Raw genomic sequence first — 26,559 nt, forward strand, 5'->3', positions numbered from 1 at the left:
TATAATGCCTCACAGTCAATAAAATATTACCAGGCATGTGTTAAAGCAGGAAAACAATGACCCAGTACAAAGCTGAAAATCAATTGTAGTGAATCCAGAACTAGCACAAATATAAAATTAGAAAATATAGACAAAAAAGTTACTATAACTGTATTAAATATGTTTATACAGTTAAGTAGAGATAAGAAAGATATAAAATTATCCAAACTGAACTTTTAGAAATAAAAAGTACAATGTCTGAGATGAAACATACATTGAATATAAGTAAATAGCACATTAGACATGACATGAGAAAGATACTTGAACACACAGTAGGATAAGTTATCAAATATGGAACACAGAGGATAAAAAGAATTTTCTAAAAATGAACAAAGCATCAGTGAACAGTCTAATATGCATGTAACTGGAGTTCCCAAAGGAGAAGAGAGAGTGGTGAGAAAGAAAAATATTGGAAGAATAGCAGTTGAAATTTGCCAAATTTGCTGACAAAAATAAACCTACAGATTCAAGAAGGTCAATGAACCCTACCCAACAAACACGAAAACACTAAGCCAAACATACCATATTCAAAAATGGCTCAAAATCAGAAATAAGTACATAATCTTAAAAGTATCCATAGGGAGGGAAAAGTTGCAACACAGTAACAAACACAATGATGATAACAGTTTTTTCATCAGAACTAATACAAACAAAAAGACTGTTGAGCAACATCTTCAAACTACTGAAAACAACCACAACAAAACAAAAAAACTACCAACCTAAAATTCTATATCAATATTAAATATTTCTCAAAAAATAAGAAAGCCAAAGATTGTAGAAGGAAAAAAAAAACCCCAAAACAAAAAACCCTCCAGGGTAAAATCTCTCATAAACTCATGTACAAAAATCCTTAACAAAATATTAGTAAATAAAATCCAAAAATGTATAAAAATAATTAATTTTACAACAAGGATAAGTAGAATTTACTCAGGTATGGAAGGCTTGTTCAACATTTGGCAATCTAAAATATCAGTGTAATCCACAATAGTAACAAGCTAAAAAATAAATGGATCAAATTACAATAATATGACAAATTAACACATAAAAAGCATTTTACAAAATCCAATAACATTTATGAGAAAAAAAAAAACCTCAGCACACTAGGAATAGCGTACCTCTTCAATCTAATAAAGAATATCTCCAAAAAATCTCTAGAGTTAATATTGTGTTTAATTATGAAATGCTGAGTGTTTTCTCTTAAGGCTGGAAACAGGGCAAAGATGTCCTTTCTTACCATCTTTTTCAACAAGTCTTTTGGAATTTCTAACCTAAACGATAAGGCAAGAAGAAATAAAAGGCCTCCAAACAGGGGGAAAAAAAAGATGACATAATTTGCAGTTGTGTATATAGAAAATCCCCAGAATTTATATGTACATATAAATTTATATTTATATATTCCAAGACTTAATAAGTAAGTTAAGCAGGGTCACAGGATCCAAGAGCATCACAGAAAAATAAACTGTATTAGTGCATATTAATGAGAATCATATGGATACTGAAGTTTAAAACACAATACCATTTAATATTTCTTCAAAGAAAATGACCTTGGGAGTACTAGACCTGCCTGAAAGTATTGATTACGAGTAGATTTGCTCTATAAGAAAATTTAAAGGGAGCTCCTCCAGTAGAAGGAAAATAACACAAGATGGAAATAAGTATAGACAAAGCCATGAAGAATAAAAAAACAAACTGTAAATATATGACTTTTTAAAAATCATATAAATCTTTTAAACAGATAACTATTTAAATAAAAATAGCATTGTGTTGTGAGAGTTTACAACATAATGAGTAAAATATATATATGAGTAATACTTGAAGGACAGGAAAAGAGGGGAACAAAACATAATACAGAGGGGATAAATAAAAAAACAATAACAAGATGGTAGATTTCAGACCACCCAGATTAATCACACAATAAAAATGAATGGTGAAAACATTCCAATTAAAAGGCAGAGTGTGTCAAATTAGATAAAAAAAAAAAAAGCAAGACTTAGCTATATGCTGCTTACAAGAAATCAACTTTAAAATAAAAAACACAAGTAAGCTTAAAGGAAAAGGATGGAAATGATATACAACACAAGGCAAAGGAAAGCTGGAAAGGGTATATTAATACATAAACACAAATACAAAATAGATACTATACAAAGTAAATTTTAGAGTAAAGAACATTATAAGGGATAAAGAGGGTCATGTTCTAATGACAAAGGGATCAATTCATCAACAGAATGTATTATTTAAATAATTATGCACATAATAACAGGGTTTCAAAACACATGAAACAAAAATGATAGAATTGCAAGAAGTAATAGGCAAATCTGTAATTGTACTTAAACAATGCAAAACTCCTATCCCACCAATTGATAGAACAAGTAGCCAGAAAGCCAGTAAGGATATAGACGATTGGAGCAACACTATCAATCAATTTGATTTAATTGACATTTTAAAACATTCCACACAAGAGCAGAATACATATTATTTCAAGTGTGCATGGAACATTTACGAAGGTAGGCCATATCCACAGTGTATCAAATATGTGGGGTGCCACTAGAGTAGCATTAGGAAGAAGAGTATATCTGTAAGTACCTTTATTAGAAATAAGTTCAGCTGCTACATTCAGAAACTAGTAAAGTAACAAAAAGTTAAATTGAAAATAATTGAAAAAGGAAAATATGAAAGATAGAGTCAATATCAATGGACTGGAAAAAACAAAAAAAAAAAGATGAATAAACTAAAAGGTAGTGTTTTGAGAAAATCAACAAACTAACAAAACTTGAACCCACGAATTGGCAAATATTGTTTAGGGGCCAAATTTGACCCTCAGTCTATTTTTGAATGGTGTTTATGCTATAAAAAAAGAAAACCTTAATGGTTGTTAATAAACAAAAACAAGGATTTCTTTCTTTTTTAAGGCTGAATAATATTCCATTGTATGTATGTACCACAATTTATCCATTTATCCACTGATGGACATTTAGGTTGTTTCTACCTCTTGGCTATTGTGGACAATGTGCAATGAACATGGGACTGCTAATAACTCTTTCAAGATGCTGTTTTTAATTCTTTTGAATGATACTCAGATGAATTGCTAGATTACATGGTAGTTTAATTTTTTGAAGAACCTCCAAACTGTTTTCCATAATGGCTGTATTTTATATTCCTACCAGCGTTATATTCCTACCATTTTATATTCCGCCCAATAGTGCAAAAGTGTTTCAATTTCTTCATATTCTGGATAGCATGGATGAGTCATGAGAATATTATGCTAAGTGAAATAAACCATCACAGAAAGACTAACACTACATGATTTCACTTATAGGAAGTAGCTAACTTAGTCAAACCTACAGAAGCAGAAATAAAATGGCAGTTTCCAGGGATGAGGGGAGGGAAGACAGGCAGCTGCTATTCAATGGATACAGAGTTTTAGTCAGGAAAGATAAAAATATGGATAAATAAAAAAACTGGATATCTGCTATATAAAAATGTGCATATATTAATAATACTGTATTGCACACTTAAAAGTTTTTTTTAAAAGGGCAGATTTTATGTTAGGCATTTTTACAGTTAAAAAAAGTAAAAAGAAAGAAAGGAAAAGAAAAAGAAAAGAAAAGAGAAACATGTAACAGAGACCTGAGGTAGGCCACAGCCTAATATATTTACCATCTGATTTTACATAAAAAAACATTTGCCAATCCTTGCTCTAACCAGACTCATTAGGGAAAAGTGAGAGAAAACAAATATTAACACCAGGAAGGAGAGCGTTGAAAGCACTATATAGATACGGATAATAAAAGAATAATAAGAGAAAATTATGAACAACTTTATGCTAGTAAATTGGACAACTTAGATGAAATGGTCAAATTCCCTGAAATAAATTACCAAACCTCACTCACTAATACATAGATAACCTATATAATTTAAAATAATTAAACTTGTAACTACAAATCCAGGCTCAAATGGATTTACTGGTAACTTCTAGCAAATATTTAAGAAAAAAAAATAATACTCTTATTTCTGCCCAAGCTCTTTAAGAAAATTAAAGAATTCTATGGAACCAACATTATCTTGATATTAAAATCATGCAAACACATTGCAGAAGAAAAAAATATTACAAACCATTATCTTTCATGAACTTAGATACAAAAATCCTAAACAAATGTTAGTACCTAAAATCCAACAATATATAAACAAGGGTGAAGTTTTAAGCTACTGGAGTTTATCCCAGGATTTTAAAGTTGGTTTAACACAAAACAATAAATTAATGTAATTCACCATATTAACAGACTAAAATATTAAAAGAAAAAACCAGATCATCTAATATACCTGCAGAAAGAATTTCACAAAATCCAGTAACCATTCCTGATAAAACTCTCAGCAAACCAGGAATAGAAGGAAACTTACTCTGATAAAGTACATCTATGAAGAAAGTACAGCTAATATTGTACTTAATTGTGGAAAACTGAATACTTTCTAAAATCAGGAGTAAGACATGAGTGCCCACGTTTACCACCTTTATTTAGCATTGTCCCAGGAATTCAAGAAAGTGCAAAACTTTTTTAAAGCAAGAAAAATAAATAAAAGCCATGTGTATTAGAAAAGAAAAAGTGAAATTATCTTTATGCACAGATGATATGATTATCTATGTAGAAAATCTGATGGAGTCTACAAAAAAGCTACCAGAATGAATAAGTGAGTTTAGCAAGATTTCTGAAAACAAAATTTTATTTCTACATACTAGCAAGAAAAGTCAGATACAATTTAAAAAAAAATCAATATCATTTAATACCAACAAAAGTCAAAATAGTTAGGGATAGATATGACAAAGGACATATAAAACCTTTTCACAGAAAACTGTAAAACATTGCTGAGGAATCAGAGAACTAAATAAATGGAAAGATACATTCAGTTTATAAGTCTGAAGATCAATATCTTTAAGATATTAATTCTCCCAGAATTGATCTATAGATTCTATACAATCCCAATCCCAATCCCAGCAGTGTTTTTAAAGGAAATTCACATTGAAATGCAAAAGCCCTAAAAAAGTCAAAATAACTTTAAAAAACAAGAATAAATTGGGAGGATAAATAATAACTTTAAAACTTAGTATGAAGCTACATTATAAGCTTTACTTACTATACAACTTACTCTAAAGTATTATATTTCATGGAGTCAAATTATATCAGTGTCCCTGAATGTAGACTTCCCAAAAAACCTATACATATATGACATGTATTGACAATTGTCAGAATATGATTTTCAACCAAGTTTGCCAACCAATTCAGTGGGGAATGCATAATCTTTCAATAAATTGTATTGAAACAAGTGAATATCCATATGTAAATAGCTAACGCAAATCAATCTTGATGACATATAAAAGCATTTATTAAATTAAACCTAAATGTGTAATATTCTAGAAGTTTGGCTTAGGCAAACCCTTCTTGCATATGATTCTAAAACAAGAATCCATAAAAAATGAATTGTAATTTATCAAAATTTTTAATATTCTCTTTGAAAGACACTCTTAGATATGGCTCTAAAACTGGGATCCATAAAAAATGCTAAATTGTAATGTATCAAAATATTAAAATTCTGTGGAGAAAGGGGATCCCTCTTACATTGTTGGTGGGAATGCAAATTGGTACAGCCACTTTGGAAAACAGTGTGGAGGTCCCTTAAAAAGTTAAAAATTGAGCTACCCTATGATCCAGCAATTCCACTACTGGGTATTTACCCCAAAGATACAGACATAGTGAAGAGAAGGGCTTTATGCACCCCAATGTTCATAGCAACATTGTCCACAATAGCTAAATCGTGGAAGGAGCCGACATGCCCTTCAACAGATGACTGGATTAAGAAGATGTGGTCCGTATATACAATGGAATATTACTCATCCATCAAAAAGAATGATTCCTCAACATTTGCTGCAACATGGACAGGACTGGAGGAGATAATGCTAAGTGAAATAAGTCAAGCAGAGAAAGACAATTATCATATGGTTTCACTCATTTATGGAACATAAGAAGTAGGAAGATCGGTAGGAGAAGAAAGGGAAGAAGAAAGGGGGGGTAAACAGAAGGGAGAATGAACCATGAGAGACTATGGCCTCTGGGAAACAAACTGAGGGCTTCAGAGGGGAGCGGGGTGGGGGAATGGGATAGACTGGTAATGGGTATTAAGGGGGGGCACGTTGCATGGTGCACTGGGTGTTATATGCAAGTAATGAATCATGGAACTTTACATCAAAAACTAGGGATGTACTGCATGGTGACTAACATAATATAATTAAAAAAAGAAAAAAATATTAAAATTCTTTGAAACACACTATTAAATTAATGAAAAGCCAAGACATAAACTGGGAGAAAAATATTTGCTAAGCATATATCTGATAATGGATTTACATCTAGAACATGTAATGTTAAAATCTGATACAAGCAGCAACAGCCTAATAAAAATGGGCAAAATATAGAACAGACGCTTCATGGAAATCCTGGGGAAAGGCACATTAATAACACAATGGCATTCCATTATACATGGTAGAATGACTACAGTTAAATAGCTCACAATACGAATGCTGGCAAGGAGGTGGAGAACCTGGAACTCCCAGGCTTTTCTGATGGTAACGTAAAATATTTTATTCACTTCGGAAAACAATTTAGCAGCTTCTAAAAAAGTTAAGCATACACTTATGATATAGTCCAGCCACTCTAACCCTGAATATGTAACCATTAAAAAAAAAAAGTATGTTGTTGGAAAGGTTTGTACGGGAATAGTCATACTAGCTTTATTAGTAACAGAGCTAAAAACTTGAAGCAACCCAAATGTTCATCAACAGGGGAATAGATAAACAAATGTGGCTTAACCACAGAATGGAATCCTAATCAGCAATAAAAGGAACAAACAATACATAAAACGTGAATAATTCTTGAAATAATTACGTTTAGTCAAAGAAGCAAGAGCCTCTTCAAATACATACATTTGTATCTTTTGTATATGTTTTGTTTCTTGTATAATCCCACTTATATAAAATTTCAAAAAATAAAACTAATCTATATTAATAAAAAGGAGGTCGGTGGTTGCCTACAACAATAGGAGAGCAGCAGAGAGGGGCGGGTGGAGGAATTACAAGGCAGCACAAGGAAACCTTTGGGGTGATGAATATGTTCACTACATTGCTAGTGATGGAATTCGCCGGTGTCTAAATATGTCAAGGCAGGAGAAATTGTATGCTTTAAATATGTGCAGTTATTGTATGTCAATTACATCAACACAAACATTAAATTAGGGCTTGAGTCGCCCCTCCACAAGCCCCACAAAGATTAAAAAAAAGTGAATGTGGATTTCACAACTTTGCATTCTAATTCTAGATCTTAACCTTTTAACCACTGAACTGTATCATTATACTCTACTAGAGTCATGGGAAAAAACAATAATGAGTAATTTTTGGCACCCTGTAAACCATGGGGTCCTAGCAAATCACTCTGGAAAGGTAGAAACCTCAGATCTGAAGTGAACACTTGCTTTTTACAGCCCTTTTCATTTATCACTGTCCACTCACACAGGGCAGTGCGGGGACGGGCATAGCATTATGTTGACGGCTACAAGTACTTTCTTCTTAAAACACATCCCTATGGTTCTTTGACTGGAACAAAACGAAAAGGCAATTGCTGTGACACTTATTTTTCTCTTTCAGAATATCCAGACAAGAACACAGGTTCTGTCCATTTTGGAGATCGTCTGGGCACTTGTATTGCAGCTCACTCTAAAGATTAAAAAAAAAAAAAAAAAATACAAGTTTCATGTTTGTCATTGCTTCCACGGGTTCCAAGATTTCAGTATGTCAATCGGGCAGCCTACAAGCTTCTGAGATTTATTTAAGTATGGAGTACGTGGCATTATCTGTCCTTTGAACCTATAATGAGGATACTTTAGTAGATGGAATATAATTTATAACAAGGACCTATACCCCAGATAATGAAACATAGCCTATTAAGAACTTACATAAACAAGGGCTATAATGCAACGCCAAAACAAATCATTTTGACATGTTTTAGAAATACGAGGGGCTTCTTCAAATATCATCAGGAATAAGTCATTTGGTGTTTCAGATTCATACATCAATGCAGTTGCTGTCACTATGAAAAATTGGACTTTTTGTTTACTTAAAATTTGAAATGCCATGATTTGGTACTTGAAAAATGATGTGGGAAAAATGAATGTCCTCCTGTTTGTGAAAAATGGGTATTTTATTAGAGCAAAGTAGGAAGGAGGAAAGAGGGCTCATCTATACTGGTAAAATAGTGTTTACACAGGAAGAAATATAACAATGGACAGATCACTGGGGACAAGGGGAGCAGAATCACTTAGGAAGCTGATGACAACAGGAGCCAAGAATACAGCCTGGGCCCAAAGCTGAACCACCTCTTGGTCCCAATACACACGTAATGAATAAATGGATCTTGAAGTAAGACTCATATTTCACAGCAGCATGAGACTCCCCAGCTAGAATGCATCTGTTAATAATAAAATTTCCCTTCTGGAATGAGAGTTTAATAGTTCTCGTTCATGCTTTAAATAGAAGATCACAGCAATAAATCAGCATTATGATTTTAGCAGGTAGTAACACAGGAAATATAATATATTGTTTCTGGCATTTAATTTGGTCAAAATTAAGTTAAAATATTCACCCAAAGGGACAGATTAATAAAATAATAATTATAAATATACATCCTAAGATATTTTGTACTTTGTGCATTCTACAAGTACCATTAAATTTAACGTTACATATTATCTTTATTGTCTTGATGAGAAAATACGGAATTATTTTATTCAACTTTAGAGACAAGTGTTTGTTTCAGATAAAATTTATCAAAAGAAGTTGACATACTTACTGTGTTTTACAACATGTTTTCATATATTCAGTTAATGACTTGCATTAGTTATAAACATATGAGGATAATTATTCAGAAATATTGTAAAAAATAAACACCTATATTTATGCCTTTGAATGGGACATTTTAATCTTAGATTTATATGTCAATCCAGTTAAATTATTTCCATTGCCCCCATCTACCTATACACACACACGCACGTGCACTACTATCAAAATTATCAGATAATTTGCCTAATAAAAATGCATATGAATAGGATAACACAGATATAACTATGTGCTTATGAAAACAAATACATAGGTAATATTATTTTATTTTATTTATTTTTTTTAAGATTTATTTATTTATTTGAAAGAGAGAGTGAATGAGACAGAGACAGAGAACAAGAGCTGGCGGGGGTGGGGCACAGAGGGAGAGATAGAAGCAGACTCCCCACTGAGCAGGGAGCCCCACAAAGGGCGTGATCCTGGGACTCCAGGATCATGACCTAAGCTGAAGGCAGACACTTAACCTACTAAACTACCCAGGAACCCCGGTAATATAATTTTAAAAGAATAAATAAAATAACTGGGTAATATTAAGGGTAACATTAGCAGAGAAACTGATGTGTTAGGTTCCTATCTCTCATTGATTCTTCTAGTCCAGCACATGTAGAAATCCTCTTTGGAGAAAGGAACATGAAATTAATACTGTGACACACAGATTATGTACACCTCGTTCCATGGGTCCTTGTGAACTCAAGGTTTTTAAGAAGTACTTTTTACTAGGTTGAGAAATTGTATTTATATTTTAATATTGTTGCAGCTTTCTTTTCTTTCTTTCTTTCTTTCTTTTTTTTTTTTTTACATTATTGGCTATGGAATTTTACCAATGCTTTCAAGAACATTTAGTGATGCTTCATGGTATTTTCCACTAATCAACTTAACTGATGAAATATGTTAACAGTTTATTTGCTGAGGAATCATTACTCTCTGATACATACTCCTTATTTATGGTATATTATTTATTCACTATATATTTATTATGTTACTACCTTTTTTTGCAGAATTTGATTAACAATTATTTTATTTTCTAAGTAGAATGTCTGATAAAACAAAACACATGTAGTTTTATACAACTGTCCCAAGACCAATATTTGAAACATTTAAATCATATCACTAAATATTTTCTCATTTGCCAAGAATATTATGTACAAACCTTCTATAAAAGAGTAAGTCATTCAGTGCCTTTAATGTTTTGTGGCAATCTATTTCCATGCCCTTACTCACAGAATATTAATATAGTTCCTTTTGATTAAATAAATTAAATAAATGCCACATTCATTATAGTTTTATATGTCTTACTATACAGTGGTGTAAGTCCTCCAGCTTTGTTCTTAAAGATTCTCTTGACCATTTTGTAGTCTTTTCATGGCTATGTGAAGTTTATAATCTGATAAACAATTACTGCAAAAAAAAAGAAAGATTATGTTGAAATTACATGCTATATATAAAATATTAATGTGAGGAGAACTGTCATCTTCATAATATGGAGTCTGACATTTCATGAACATGATAGATTCTTCCATTTATTTAAGGTCTTCTTTAATTTCCCTGAGCAATGCTCTTTTAGTTTTCATGTGGAGGTCTTACCATTTTTACTTATTCCAAGATATTTGATATTTGCTAATACAATTTTAAATGATATTGCCTATTAGGCCAACACTAAACAAAGAAGAGCTGGTGTAGAATACTAAAATCAGACAAAGCTGACTTTAAGTCTAGAAGCATTATTAAAATTGAAAGACATTTGACAATGATACGAGGGTAAAACCAAAGTAACACACAAATTCTAAAATTGTGAACACTTAACATATGCCTAAATAATTACTAAAATGAAGAAGAGAGAGGTAAAGAGAAAGAGAGAAACTAGAATTTATTTGACTTTAGTGGTTACCCAAAGAACTAAAACTGGCTTGAATCTTTCTTTTCTTTCTTCCTTTGTTCCTTCCTTTCTTTCTTCCTTTTTCCCTCCTTCCCTCTCTTCCTCTCTTAACTTCTCTTTTTTTTTTTTTTTTAGTTTTTATTTAAATTCCAGTTAGTTAACATACAGTGTAATGTTAGTTTCAGCTGTACAATTTGGTGATTAACACTTCCACACAACACTGGGTGCTCTTCACAATAAGAGCATTCCCTTAATCCCCATCCTCTATTTAACCCAGCCCCCCCACTCTCCTCGCCTCTGATAACCACCAGTTCGTTCTCTATAGTTAAGAGTCTGTTTCTTGGTTTGCTTCTTTTTTTTCTTTCCCTAAACTCCACATGAATGAAATCATATGGTATTTGTCTTTCTTTGACTGACATCTATTTTTTTTTAAAGATTTATTTATTTATTTGAGAGAGAGAGAGAGAGTAAGTGCATGTGGGTGAGTGGGGGAAGGGGCAGAGGGATGCAATCTTCAAGCAGACTCACAGTGCAGGGCTCAATCTCAAGATCCATGAGATGATGACCTGAGCTGAAACCAAGAGTCAGACACTCAACCAACTGAGCCACCCAGGCACCCTGATTGACTTATTTCACTTAGCATAATACCCTGTAACTCCATCTACATCATTGCAAATGGCAAGATTTCATTCCTTTTCTTTCTGAGTAATATTCCAGTATATATATATTAATATATATGAATATTCCTATATATATAATATATATAATATATAATATTCATATATATACACGACACTTTTTTATACATTCATATATACAATATTAAATATATTATATATATAAAATAATATTCATATATATATATATATATACATGACACTTCTTTATACATTCATCAGTTGATGGCCATTTGGGTTCTTTCCATAATTTGGCTATTGTTGATAATGCTGCTATAAACATCAGGGTGCATGTGCCCCTTCAAATCAATATTTTTGTACCCTTTGGGTAAATACCTAGTAGTACAATTGCTGGGTCATAGAGTAGTTCTATTTTTAACTTTCTGAGGAAACTCCATACTGTTTTCCAGAGTGGTTGCACCAGTTTGCATTCTCACCAACAGTGTAAGAATGTTCCCTTGACCCTACAACCCAGTAACTGGACTAGCTGGACTTAACATATATTAAGAATATGCCATCCTAAAACAGCAGAATACACATTCTTCTCAAGTGCATGTAGAACATTCTCTAGAGTAGACCACATATTAGGTCACAAAACAAGTCTGAACAAGTACAAAAAGACTGGAATCATATCATGCACCTTTTCTTACCACAACACTATGAAAACAGAAGTCAACAAGAAAAAAACTGGGAAGACTACAAATACATTGAGGTTAAACAGCATGCTAATAAATAATGAATGGGTCAACTGGGAAATCAAAGAAGAAATAAAAACATACATGGAAATAAATAAAAATGAAAATACAACAGTCTAGAACCTTTGGGATGCAGCAAAAGAGGTCCTAAAAGGGAAGAATACAGCAATACAGTTCTATCTCTTCTCAACTACGAATTGACCTTTGGCTTTTGAGGTTTTCTTAATTTCTTGTCCAGTCAACAATTCATTTTAAATTTATGTTTTTATTATTTTTTAACCAAGATTTTACTTATTTTAGAAGGAGAGTTTTCTCATGTATGTAACTGTCCATAATGACAGGAGACAAAAATGGAGTTTTCTTTTTCATGTCAGTAAAATACGAATCCAAGTTGGAGGAGAGTAGGTCACTTGCTTACAAGATAACTGCAGAGAAAGCTGGGGAACTGTGTTTCTGGATTTTCCTCATGAATTTGCTACTTATAAGGTGAAATTTTTCTAAACAATAGGAATGGTGGTAGTAATAATAATAATAATAAATATTCCTTCTAAACCAGAAATTTCAGATGGATTATAAACTGCCAAGCCATCAAAAAATACAGCTTAATATTAACATAAAACTTTGTTACTTTAACTTTTAATGGTTCATTTAACAGATAAACTGGATTAAGCTTTGTCATTTAAAAAAATTTTAATAAGCCCATTTCTAGGCCAAAATCTTATATGCAATCTTTAAGGCTGAGCTATAAGCAATATAAGGCAGGCCTCATGAAGGGAAGCTGACCTTACCTCACCAGCCTTGCTGTATCAGTTTATGTGGTTTTCCAGATGGAGCTGCAGCCAAGGACCTAGCAATCCTAGGCTAGCTCTACTCATTCGAATTTCTATCCCAGGGACCTCCTTTGGGCCTAAAAGGCTGAGACTTTGCAGGGACCTCTTTTGGGGCGGACCTGAAAAATGGACCTCATTTTTCCCCCATCTACACTGCATGTCCCCTGATCACTGGGAAGCTGGCAGTTTTTTCTTTTGCCTATTGCTTGCACTGTCACAGTAAGTAAATAAATTCTTGATTGGCCCTTTCAGTTAGGCTCATTGTGCTACTGACCACCTACACAACAGGCAACTAATCTGTTTTGCTTACAAATGCTTTTATCAAAGTATTATTAACACATTTTTCAATGATAATACGGCTTACTGATATTTAAATTTATGTGAAACCAGCACCTTAACATAAATCCTTCAGCAGAATAAACTACACAAAATATTATTAAATGTTTTATTTAAATAAGCTAATGAATGTTGTATATTTAATATATCATATTCTATCACTTTTATGCAGAATGTTGCTGAAAGAATGAATTTAGTCAGAGGCAGAAATAAAAATGATCTTTATATCCAAAATATATGCTAAGATACAAATAAAAATTATTAAAATGTATAATATGTTGGTTGGGGGATGGGTGAAATTGGTACAAGGAATTAAGAGGTACAAACTTACAGTTTTAAGATAAGTAAGTTTAAAAAAGATAATATATTGACGTATTACTCCTGAAACTGCTAAACAAGGTCATTGAGCAATTACTGAGAAAAAAGGATGAAATAATTATTACTTTTTCATCTGCTGTTGAGGAAGTGGCATGGATACAATACAGGGTGCTTACACAGTTTTATATTTGTATGCATCATTTGTTTAGTCTAGAATTGTACTCTTCAGTACTCAAATAAATCCTTAATTAACCAAACATACTCCTTAGCAATATATCCAGTGAAAAGTGGTTTATCATAACACTAGTCCAAATATAAACTAAAGCACATAGTTAAGGTGGGCATCATGTTTTGAAAACAAATTCAAAAAGCCAGATTTCTAGCAAAGGATTAAATGTCATTACTCTAATACTAGGTTTGATAGGATTCATTTTTTGCTAATGAGATATGCGCTTGTTGTAGAGCTGGTAATTAAAAACAAATGCCCAGTGGTTATATTTTAGGTGTGAAAAATCATAGACCTAGTAAAAAATTCTCAGGCTCTTTTTATTCAAATTGAAGACCAGTAAATTATTTAAATGATGAACATCTTTGTTTTTCATATACTGTTATGACAGGTGAAATGTGCCCAATCTGATGAAAAATATTTGTGGAAAGTGACAGGATGACTGTAAGTTATCATTTTCAAAGAAATGTACTTTCTGTGTAGTTGCAGGGTCCTTCTCTGGAATTATTATATAGTATTCTTTTGTTCCAGCAAATACCATTACCATAGGGCTTATGTCATTGGCTTCCTTGTTAACTTATTTTGTATTGCAAATCTCATGTTAGCCTTGAATCCAGGTACATTTTTCCCCTAAGCACTATAAGCTTTACAAAATGAGTTATAATTCAGATTGCTTAACATATTTTGAATACTTTCAATTTTAGACTTTCAAAAGATCCAGAAATACATCTCATTTGTTTACACTTGTTTTATGAAAACAAATAAGTCTGTAGCCTTTAAATAGCATTCTCAAATTTAGACAATATGTCATCAGAATTTGTATTATTACCATCAGTACAATAGAGTTGTGTTTAGAAAAGATGGTTTTCTCAGCTATCAGATAATACCCCAACCAAAGTATATGCTTCGCCCCCATTCTAAACAGCCAGACTGCCTGGGGCGCCTGGATGGCTCAGCCATTAAGCATCTGCCTTCGGCCAGGTCACCACCCCAGGGTCCTGGGGTTGAGCACCACACTGCATCCTGCTCCCTGCTCAGTGGGAAGCCTGCTTCTCCCTCTCACACTCCCCTTGCTTGTGTTCCCTCTCTCACTGTCTCTCTCTGTCAAATAAATAAAAACTTTAAATAAATAAATAAATAAATAAATAAATAAATAATAAATAGACATACTGCCAGATTAAGCCAATAGTGTTCTTCGTTTGGGCTTTATCAATGATTCTTATTTACTCCTTTAGCATGTTGAAAACTAAGCATTTGCAGACTTGCTAATACAGAAGCATACACCTGCTTGAATTTTGTTGCTCTTTTTCAAAAAAGACAATTTGAAATCTTCAATTTAAAATAAAACTTTAACAAAACTGGAGAGGAGAATCAAATAAATAATATCATTTTCTTTAATCATTGTTTTCTTTGAAGAGTGTATTTTGGAGTCTTTAGTTCTATAAAATGTACAGATTGCCATTTTGTCATTAATTATCTTCATACAGCATTAGTCTATTTCATAAAATATTTAGTCAATAAGGTACTTCAAGGCATGTTTGGAAAATGCATTAAAACATCTTTTAATTGAGGGGAAATTATATGAAATCAAAAGCAATTTAAAAATACAATTTTATCAGTTTTGAAGAATTAACTACATTTTATTGTATTAAACTTGAAGTTTGAAAGATTCTTACATAGTAGGGGCGCCTGGGTGACTCAGTCGGTTAAGAATCAGACTCTTGATTTTGACTCAAGTCATGATCTTAGGGTCATGAAATAGGCCCCAGTCACCCCCCCCTTCTCCGCCAACCTCCAACCCCATTGGGCCCCTGTGTCAGGCTCCATGCTCAGTGGCGGCTCTTCTGGAGATTCTCTCTGCCCTTCCCCCTGTGCGCGCTCTCTCTCTCTCTCTCTCAACTAAAAAAATAAGTCTAAAAAAAAAAAGGAAAGATTCTTACATAGCAAGTTGATGTCTGGGAATTAAGAAATCTAAAATAATCTAAAATAAAATTTGAAATTTAATGTAGACAAATTATTAGATTTAGTATTTTTTAGAGTAAAATAAACTTATTTTTGTAGAGTTTGCTTATGTAAGTAGGGTATTCAAATACATATGAGTGCAGCTATGTACTTCCCTTTAAGGTATTACAGAAATATAAATGAACTAGTAATGTCAGTTAACATCCAGAAAGCCTATTTGTTCTGTCTTACAGAGATTTGACCTGAATTTGTCATCTGTTTTTTTCCCCAATGTGAAGACTTTTAAATAATCTAAATTATTTTACTAATATTGATATTTAGGAAGTTTAAATTCCTTTTCTGATTTTAGAATTTCTTTGCACCAAAAGTAGCTTACCAAATTAGTGTTTTGCTTCAGTAGTGTGTTTTATCCTTACCTCTTGAACTATAAAATTATTTAGCAGAAATCCTTGGGCCATAGATATTCTTTTTAAGAAGAATAAAATTGATCCTCACTAAGATCTTAGAAAATGTGACTCTGGCTAGAAAAATTTAATTTAAAATGTTTGAAGACTGTCATGTAATTCTCTTAACAATTCTCTTACTTATGTTTCATTTGCCCTCATATTTTAAGTTCCAATTTCCATGAAGAAGAGGAAGGAAGAAGCCCAATTAGGATCCCAAAATATGTCCTTTTCAAACTTAAATATAAATATTATATAAATATAAATGATAAATATATGTAATATATGCACACAAATATGAACTAAGCTATATATATATATATATATATAATCACTATGGAGACATTTAAAGAAAAATTTAAGTTCTGGAGGAAGTAAAAATAAAATAAAAATATTAATTATCATAATGTTAATGATATGGCTTTGCCATTTCTGAAAGTTATATGAATGATTAGTTGGCATACAACATGGAAACTAAGAAGTAAATTAATTTTTCTACTAACTCTCTTTACTATTTCTTTACTCTCATTTTCTATGCAAAAAATGATAATTACCTTCAAAATAAACTTTATTTTAGATTTAAAACTATTCCTTATCCATAGATTTCACCATTTGGAATAAAAAAGTACTTTTTTCCCTAGACTATAAAGAAAACTAATTTACTCTTTATAAAAGCAGAGTTGAGAGATTTTCTTCATTCAAAATTTCTGATTTGGAATGGTCTATAACATTGGAATTATTATGGAATCTAATGTCACTTTAATCTTAAAATGTGTAATAGCTCAGAAATATCTTATTAGTCAAGTAAACAACTATTCTGCAAGGTAAACCATTATCTTCTCTAGTTAAATAAATACTTGCACCATAAAGAAAATAAAGTACAAAGTACATAAATGGCTTAAGGTGTTCACTCAGATATTGTTACCTGTAGAGCCAGTGCTACACTTTCATATAGATGCCCAGGTTAACCAATCAACCTTAAATTGTAAATTTTAATTCAAGTGTGAATAAAGAAGTCTAGTTTTGTTTCAAATGCTTCTATATGGCACTTTAGTTTCTTTTGACCTCACCTGTCTCCAGTTTGGGCCACTTTTTCTCCTTTAGTAATCACTGTAATGACCAACTCTGCATGGGTTCTCCTAACTTCAGGCAGGCCCCACAGAACTGCACCTTTTCTGGGTGCCAGGTGCACCCCTCCACTGACCTTTGTCCCAAAGCTTTCTTCTTGCCACAGAAGCTTGTGACTTCTCAGCACCTGGTTAGAGTCTGTGCCTGTAGAGAAAAAAATAAAAATAAAAAGTTCTATGAAGCTAACACCCTGTGGGGGCAAATGTTCCCATTTATATCAGGAAAGTTGGTGGGTGAATGCTTTTTCTTCCATCTTCCTTTGCCTTATCATGGACTTCGTCGGGACCAGAATTCTGCAGGCTTTCAGAAGAATTTCCTGAGAACACACAATCATTTGCACTTGGTTCCGAGTGGTAGTAACTTATTACCACGCCCTTGTTGACTCCTTTCTTGGCTTCGGTCTTTCTCTCTTATTTCTGCCTCCCTGGTATTATACTTCCTAATAAAGTAACAGCACCTAAGTTTATGTCTCCATTCTGATTTCTGGTGGAGCTAAATAAATTAGGTTCTCCAACTCCTTTTTCTGTTCAAGCATTGTCTTTCTAGGAATAGTATTCCCAGGGTAGAAAATTTTAAATTCAAAGGTTTGCCAAGATGTTGCATCTATGCAGCATCAACAATACAGAACTAATAATATAACCAGTATTTCAGAATCATTTACAATTACAAATTGTCTCTACTGCAAACAGGTCTCTATTTCTATATATTTAGAATTCTGATGAGTATTCACTTTGGCATCACTTTAACGCTAGACATTTAATTATGCATTTGGAACAAAAATATTATCCTTCTATCTCATTAAATAAAATACTTAAATATTTTCAAACAAGAATTGCACAAAATCTTCAACAGAAAGGAAAATTATTTGGAAATCATATTTTTGAACTAACAGTGACATGAAATAAGTTTAAAGAAGCTTCTCGGGATTAAATTAGTACATACACTCAGCATTATAATACATAATGACATTTCATCTTTAAAACTGCTGATTGTTGGGCAAGTAAACTTTAAAAAATAGTGTTAGTCATCATTGGTAAATTTTGTAATAAATCACTTATATGTAAAATATTCAGCATATGTTGGGCTTGCAAACTGGCAAATGCTCAAAGTAAAAATTGCCAAATGTTTTAGGGTTATTCCTCTTAATTAATACTGATATTGGTATTTGATGTTTATGTATGCCTAGAAACCTGCAGAAGTAAGTGCAAACTCATTTCATTTCAATGAAATGCTCTGTGGTGTCTGTAGAATTCCAGAATTTAAATGCAAACCTCTGAGGTTAAACAACTATATTTCTGATTACAGAGCTTTACCATATCATGTGTGTATACATTTAAAAAAATAATCAATATAAAAGTCTTTCTTTGTTGTCAAATAAGAAACAGTAAATTAATTTTCCCTTTGAATTATGTGGAATTGAATTATACAAGAAAATCTTGGCAATGCTCCTTCTTTTAATTAATGTTTTGTCAGATCATCAATCTTACTTTCTCCCTGTGTGCTAATACTCAATTTGTTTAGTATTTACTTAAGACCATATCTCCTTCCTAAAGAATTCTTATCTAGTTAGTTAAGATGTCTCTAAGCAGCAGACCAAAAGCAATGGGGATAATTTCGCACCATATTTAACCACAAAATGAAGTGTCCAGTTCTCCATCCTGAAATCCAGAGTGATTTTTAATGAATTAGCTTGGAAGCCTACACACCAATTTGCAGGTAAATACAATTTGTAGCACAGTAAAGCCAATTGTTTAGAAGAAGAATAATCTTAATATGATAAATGTGTGTTTAATAGTAGCTTTACACCTCTGAGGCAATATTATTTTTCTTTCAGAAATACAGGCTGAGATGATTATTTCTCAATTCGATCAGAGAACTGAAAAAAAAACGATGTGTTTTATCCTCTTGTCATTGGCTCTGCCCATTTCAGAAGCTTTATGCTGAAGATATTAGAAGGTGCAATTACCTCATGGATCAGTGACTGCTAAGCTGATATGTCATTGATTTTCTAAACCATGAGGTGAGGAGAGCACAGCTGAAGTGGATCAAAATGTCTCAGTCCTATAAGAAGGTCTTTTTCCCCATGTCTTTGTTGCATCTATGCAGGGAAGAATCAATTTGGTAGGAAGGATTTTGGTAATATTTAGTCTACACCCAGCAGACAGAAGAAAGTTCATCTTAAGAGTGAATTGTTATACAAAATTGTATTATAGTTCTTTTTACTTGAATCACCTAGACTATTTTAGTAAATGATATTGACAGAGACTTAGGCATGAGCTTGGCTGCAAATAAAAATGAATGAACTGAACAGAAAATACATTCTTGATCTCTTAATTAGAAATCAGGAATTCAATGACTCAAACATCATACGTTCCAAACTGACTTAGCATTTGAATAGTCACGTTTTGTACACTAATCTTTAAAAGAGATTTAATCCATCAATTTTAAATATTAACACGGACACACATCCACACACACACAAGAAGAACAGCAAAATGAGGATAACTTAGAAGAGAAATAAATTTAGGCTGATCTTTAAATAGATCAGAATAAAGGTAGGAATTATGGCAAATATTGTGAAAGTCATCATCAATATGGGCTCAATTCAGAACTCAATAAACTAAATTTCATCTTTCAAGCAAACTGAAGTAGTTTCAGGTCTCTCCTTCTCTGGCCTTGAAAGTTTATTGGTAAACTAATTTAGAATTTTAAATCTGTCAAACACATGAAAGCCTTTTTGGAGGCATCCAGTAGTAATAAATTCAATGAATGACTATATCACTGACTCATTTTTATCTTTCCTTGTTAATACCATTTGCAGAATATCACAAGGGTAGTTAAAACTAAAAGCAAAGCTTATCCAAAGAAGAAAGAATAAAAGAAGGAGGGAAGGAAGGAAAGAAGAATGGGGGAAAAAAGCCACTATCACAAATATATATCCATACTTACCTCATGAAAATAGTTTTTTGGGAATTTTTTCCTAACAAAGATTGTAGCTCTTAAACCAATCCCTCATAACGTCAGCACAGCTAAACTTAAACTAACTATCTTAGCATTTTGATAGAGGGAACATCATTAAGTTTAGGCCATCTCTCCTTAAGATAACAATTTATTAAATATTTGAGAAGTGTTATCAAAGTGGGAAAAAGACTACGGCCAGACTATGTGAGTTCAAATCCCAGTTTAACCACTTGCTAATCATGTGAATTTTACAAGTTACTCAATCCTTTTGTGTAACTACCCCTGCCATAAAATGGGGATACAATTATTAATGTTCTGTATAATTGCCAGGAGCGTGAGTTGAAGCTCTCTTAGAATAGTGTGGTACAGAGCAGGCACTATATAAGTATTAGCAATTATTTTTATTATTTTTCATGAAATAACAATACAAATTGAAACTCCTTAAATTAGGTACTGTCTGCTTGAAGAATTTTTCTTTCCTCAGACTCTGAAACACAAGCAAATCTGGTCTGTCTTCATTCTCATATGTACCACTTTTCCCTCTCCAGCCTTCCCCCAAACCTGCCTATAACCCTCTTCTTGGTTTTGGCCATTTCTGAGCTTACCTTTCCTCTGTCGCAAAACCTTTACCTCCAAAGGACCTCAGTGTACTTTATGGCATCACCACCTCTGGCATTGTCTGCTTAAGCTGGTAGCCTCAAAATGATGGCCTTTGCTAAACTCAAGTATTTACTACCTGCGACCCTGCAGCCAGCAAAGGTACTCCCTCTGGCAGCGCACACTTCTTGATCGACTGGTGTTGCTTACATCCACCTTAGAGGCTGTGTCTGGATTCCACATTCTGGGCTGGGAAAACTCCCTACTTTACCCCCATCTCTTCCCCAAAAAAGTACCTGCCACAGAGTAGGTATTTAATAAACACTTTTTTTTTAAAGATTTTATTTATTTATTTGACAGAGATAGAGACAGCTAGCAAGAGAGGGAACACAAGCAGGGGGAGGTGGGAGAGGAAGAAGCAGGCTCATACAGAGAAGCCTGATGTGGGGCTCGAACCCATAATGCCGGGATCACACCCTGAGCCGAAGGCAGACGCTTAACCGCTGTGCCACCCAGGCACCCCTTTAATAAACACTTTTAAACAAATTAGGAGGGATAAAGTAGAGATTATGTTTTTTATATCTATCTTTGAAGCCTAAATATTTAGATAAGACTATTTTAGGATAATTTTAATTCACAATTACACAAAAATCAATAAAATTTTAAATAACAATATACATACCTTAATACCTGGAAAAATTTGCTCTTGTTTATTATTCAAGGATTTTAATAACCAAATATACTATTAATATTACAACTTATGTTATCATTTTTTTCTGATTTAGAAAAGTAATGATTTCTGTGTTTCTCCGCACATGACTGAGACTAAATTCATCAAGTGAATTTCATAATATTTTCTTTCCCATTTTTGAGACTCTCAGGAACTATTTTTGTGTCAGAGTTGAATGATCAGTGAATTATCCTCTGCTATTTTATCAGTTTTAAAAGAACTTGCAATGGTGCTTAAAACATATAGGAGTACAAAGATAATGGAGCGAAGTATTATGAGACAAAACAACAAATCTTTATTCTAATAATTGGTCACTAATTCCTGCCATCTCACCTTACATATTTGAGAATCTATGCCTTTCTCCCAATACATTCATTTTCTTGTTATATACCCTTGTCTGTGAGAAAACTGCAATTTCAACCAAATACAAATATGGCTGAAAACTAGATTTTATTTATTTTTTTTTTCAGTAGGCTCCACACTTAGTGTGGGGCTTGAACTCACAACCCTGACATCAAGAGTCACATGCTCTACTGACTAAGCCAGCCAGGCATTCCTGAAAACTAGATTTTAAAGCTGTATTCTTATCAGCTACTAAAATAAATGTGCTATAAAGACACGGTCCAAAGGGGGAATTTCACTAATTTATGTCTTGCCTAGAAAAGTCCCAACAACTATTCCTTTTTAGGAGCTGGCATAAAATTGACCTTTCATAACAAAATGAACAAAAAATCAATAGGACATGTCAGCATCTATCTAGATATTAGTATATAATACTTCAATATATGCATCTACTGCATTTTTAATTTAATATCACCCATTCCTTTCATTTTCATTTACTCTGTAAAAATGTAATAGATTATTCGCATGCTTTCTAAGATAGCCTTTATAATGTAATGCTAATTCACTGCAGTCATTCAATATGGCTTAGTAGTACAATTATAATAATGGCAGTCATTTGTACATCTATACTCCATTGTCCTTGAGAATCTAAAGGTATGCTCATTTGTCCAGACTTTTCCACGGAATGAGCATGGGAGTTCACTTAAATTCTTCAGGGGCATATCTGTTCTAGCATGGTAGCTAAGTCAGCATGTGGAGAAGAGTCATACAATGAGATACGTGAGGCCCATTTTCCTCTCTTTGCTGGAAAATCTATAGGGAAGAGATGGCGCTTATATCAAGATGTATAACACATAAGAATACAATTAGCTTTACATGAAACTCTAGCTCTGAAAATAGAGTGCATTATTTGAAAACAGCAAAACAAACAACAACAGAAAAAAACACTTTTATTTTCCTACACATTTAATGAGTGCTTTCTGATTGTTTTGAAGTCATAATACCAAAAGTAAATTAACTGCACTTACCAGATAAAATGTTCTATAAAGAGTGGTTTAAGGATGTGTACATTTGTTTCTCACTGGAGTCAGGATTAAATTCTGAAACTGTTAAGTACATACTACAATTGAACAAATAAGTAAGTACATCTTAGATCATGAGAGTCAGGTTTCAAAGGAGGAAGGTTAGAATGAATGCTATAAGGTTGCATGTGATGGAGGTATCAATGTGAACTTATGGTTTTAAAATATATATCCAGGTAGATTCAAAAATAGATAGATATGTGTGTATACAAAAGTTAGTATACATACATCTATTTCTAAGTTCTGTTTGCTAACAGGGCCTATAAATAATAGCCAAACCTGGAAAACTATAACCAACAAAATAATAACAACAGTACTGGAATATAACCCATAGAATAAAATATGAATCCATGAGTCCATACTGAAGTAAATAAGTTCCTGAATGAATAAAGAAATGGGGAGAAGAAAAACAGTTCTTCCTTGATAATAATTACTACAGGAAACACCCACTGATGGATACTAAAAGCATTGAGTAAAAGTAAAAGCGAATATTTGCATCATCTCAAAGTATCTCTCCCAATACATTTATTAATGATAAATGGGGGACATAATAATTTTATAGTAGAGTTCCTGGCAGATACCACCTTAACCAAGTTAAGAAGGTTAACATTACCAGTAGTAAGATATATTAACATCATACATTCCCCAGAAATGATGCAATGAGAAAGGCGCATCACTTCTATGGCAGTCTGGTTAAAGAAAGCATAATCTTATTCTGAGCATAAGAAAACATTAGACAACTCCGCAATTCCCCCATGTCCAGCCTCACAACCACCATTCTATTCTGTTTCTATAAGTATGGCTTTTTTAGACTCTACATATAAGTGATTATCTTGTAGTGTTTGTCTTTTTCTATTCAAAGATAATTAAGTTCTGAAGTTCCAATGCACAGAATTTTGATTACAGTCAACAATACTGTATTATATACCTCAAAGTTGCTAAGTGACTAGATATTAAAAGAGAAATTATAAGTGATGTGACATGATAGCGGTGTTAGCTAATGCTATGGTGGTAATCATATTGCAATATATAACTGTATCAAATCAACAGGTTGCACACCTTAAACTTATACAATATTATATGCCAGTTATATCTCAATAAAGAGAGAAAATATTAGACAAATCCAAATTAAGGGATATTCTAAAAAAAAGATCTGATCAATACTCAAGCATCAGACTATTAAGAAGAAGGAAAGACTGAAAAACTGCCACAGATCAGGGGAGGCTAAGAATAGCAATTAGGTGTAATGCAGGTTCATTGAACGTCTTCCGGAACAAAAACAAAAAGACATTAATGATATATCTGGAGAAATCCTAATTACATCTTTAATTTAGATAACAGAATTATATGGATGTTAATTTCTTAGTTTGAATAATTGTACCATGGTTTTTCCACATGCTAACACAAGGGAAATCTGATGAAATAAATATTGGAATACTCTGCTATTTGTGCAATTTTCTGTAAGTATAAAACTATGTTAAGACAAAAAAAGAGATAAAAACAGTAGAGGCTGATTTCAAGTCCAATAAGTCTTACTTCAATATTTATTCTCTTATCACTATCAAGGTTGATTGAAATAACCCACAAGAACAATCTGAGACCTCATTTGTAGTGGTTAGTTTTCATTCAGGCGACAGTTCAACTTTGGGATGTCACGGGTTAACTCAATAATAAAAGGTAAACTGGAAAGACGAAAGGAGAGGAATTTCGAAAAGAGAGGGATTTTTTGTTTTTTAACATCTTACCTTTGAAAGAAGGGAACTCTGAATATATCACATATAATCATATATTATTTATAGGGTTAGGAGTTTAAGCAGAGTATAATAAGTAATGCTACCTTTGTTGCTATTAGAAACAATGTGAAAACTTGCTATCTCTCTTGAATATATAATTTCATTTTTACTAGTTAAGAGAATTTATTATAAATTGTGACTGAGATTTTTATAGCAAATGTTGAGTATCCTTGATAACTCTTTCAAAAGTAAAGTAATATTACTTAGCATTTACATATCATTCTTCATATAAATCCTTTCTAAACATTAAATTACATATATACACATCCCTAAAGAGAAAAATAAACACTAAGGCAGAAATAAACTATCTGTAGTCACAGAAAAGATGGCATTCCAGTTCTAAAAGAGAATAAAATTCCCCTTTGCTCTTGAGATTCTTCTACTTTCTCCCTAGCATGTTATTTTTCAATAGAAAGTTATGTGATAACATATATTTCATTACTGTATTCCCATTACTTTGAAATATTGATAATTAATAATAATTATTACCACAAAGGAGACAATTCTTTAGTGATAAGTCTAATGCAATATGTCTATGAAATGTGGAATTACAACCAAATTATTTTCTTCAGGTATGCATTTTTAGATATGAAGGCATAGAGATTTCACTAGGGAAAAATGAATGTGAAATATTTCATCTCCATAACTATAACATTCAATTACGTAGTTCTCTACTAAATGCCTTTTATTCATAATGAAAGAAAACGTGGGTCAAGATAATACTTAAATAAGATTAATGGATAAGTGATTTTAAAGTACTTTTAAAAATATAAATAGCTCTTCAAATATCAAATATTAGAACATATGTTATACTTTGTCCATGTATAATTTTATAACAAAAATATACTAATATTTAGACAAAAGAAGAGAAAATTGTTTCATTGTCAAGAGGTCTTACAGAGAAGATATTGAGGGAAAGAACTACATTAAAAACAACGGTAACATGCACACAAAATAATCCTAATTTAATATTGAAATTACATGATGACAAAATAGCCCTAATTCACAATTAAATATTAAATTTCATGATGCTTAAGAAAATTCCTAAAATTATTTGGTCAAAGCTGGGAATTTAAGATCTATTTGCAAACGTAATAAAAAGATCCAGTATGATGTGGCACATATTTTAGGAAATCTCACTCAACATCATTTAACTCTATGTCCTGATGTCTTCCACTATAGAAGTTTGAACGGTGCTTACCAGCATTTCCCGATTTGGATTTCAGTTAGGAATGGTCATACAGTATAGACAGTGACAGAAGTGGAAATAAGCTGGTGTTCTAGTCTCCTCCCTCTTACCTTACCTGGGAAGCGGGTATGATGCCTAGATATTTTGCAGCTATCTTGTGAGCACAAGGACAAAGACCTTAAGAGAATACGAACAGAATACGGGAAGGGGTTCAGTCTCTAAAAGCATCAAGTTGTCACAAATCCTAGACATTATTGATGTTTGAGAGAAAAATCTCCTTGATTGTTTAAGTCAATGGAATATGTTTTTCCATTCCTTACACCTGAGTGTAATTCTCCCTGACACACATGACTTCGAGTGAGAGAACGCCCAAGTCTGATTCATCTGTTTCACCGTCCTGAGT

The sequence above is a fragment of the Ailuropoda melanoleuca genome, chromosome 3 (assembly GCF_002007445.2).
Source record: "Ailuropoda melanoleuca isolate Jingjing chromosome 3, ASM200744v2, whole genome shotgun sequence".
Classification (NCBI taxonomy): domain Eukaryota; kingdom Metazoa; phylum Chordata; class Mammalia; order Carnivora; family Ursidae; genus Ailuropoda; species Ailuropoda melanoleuca.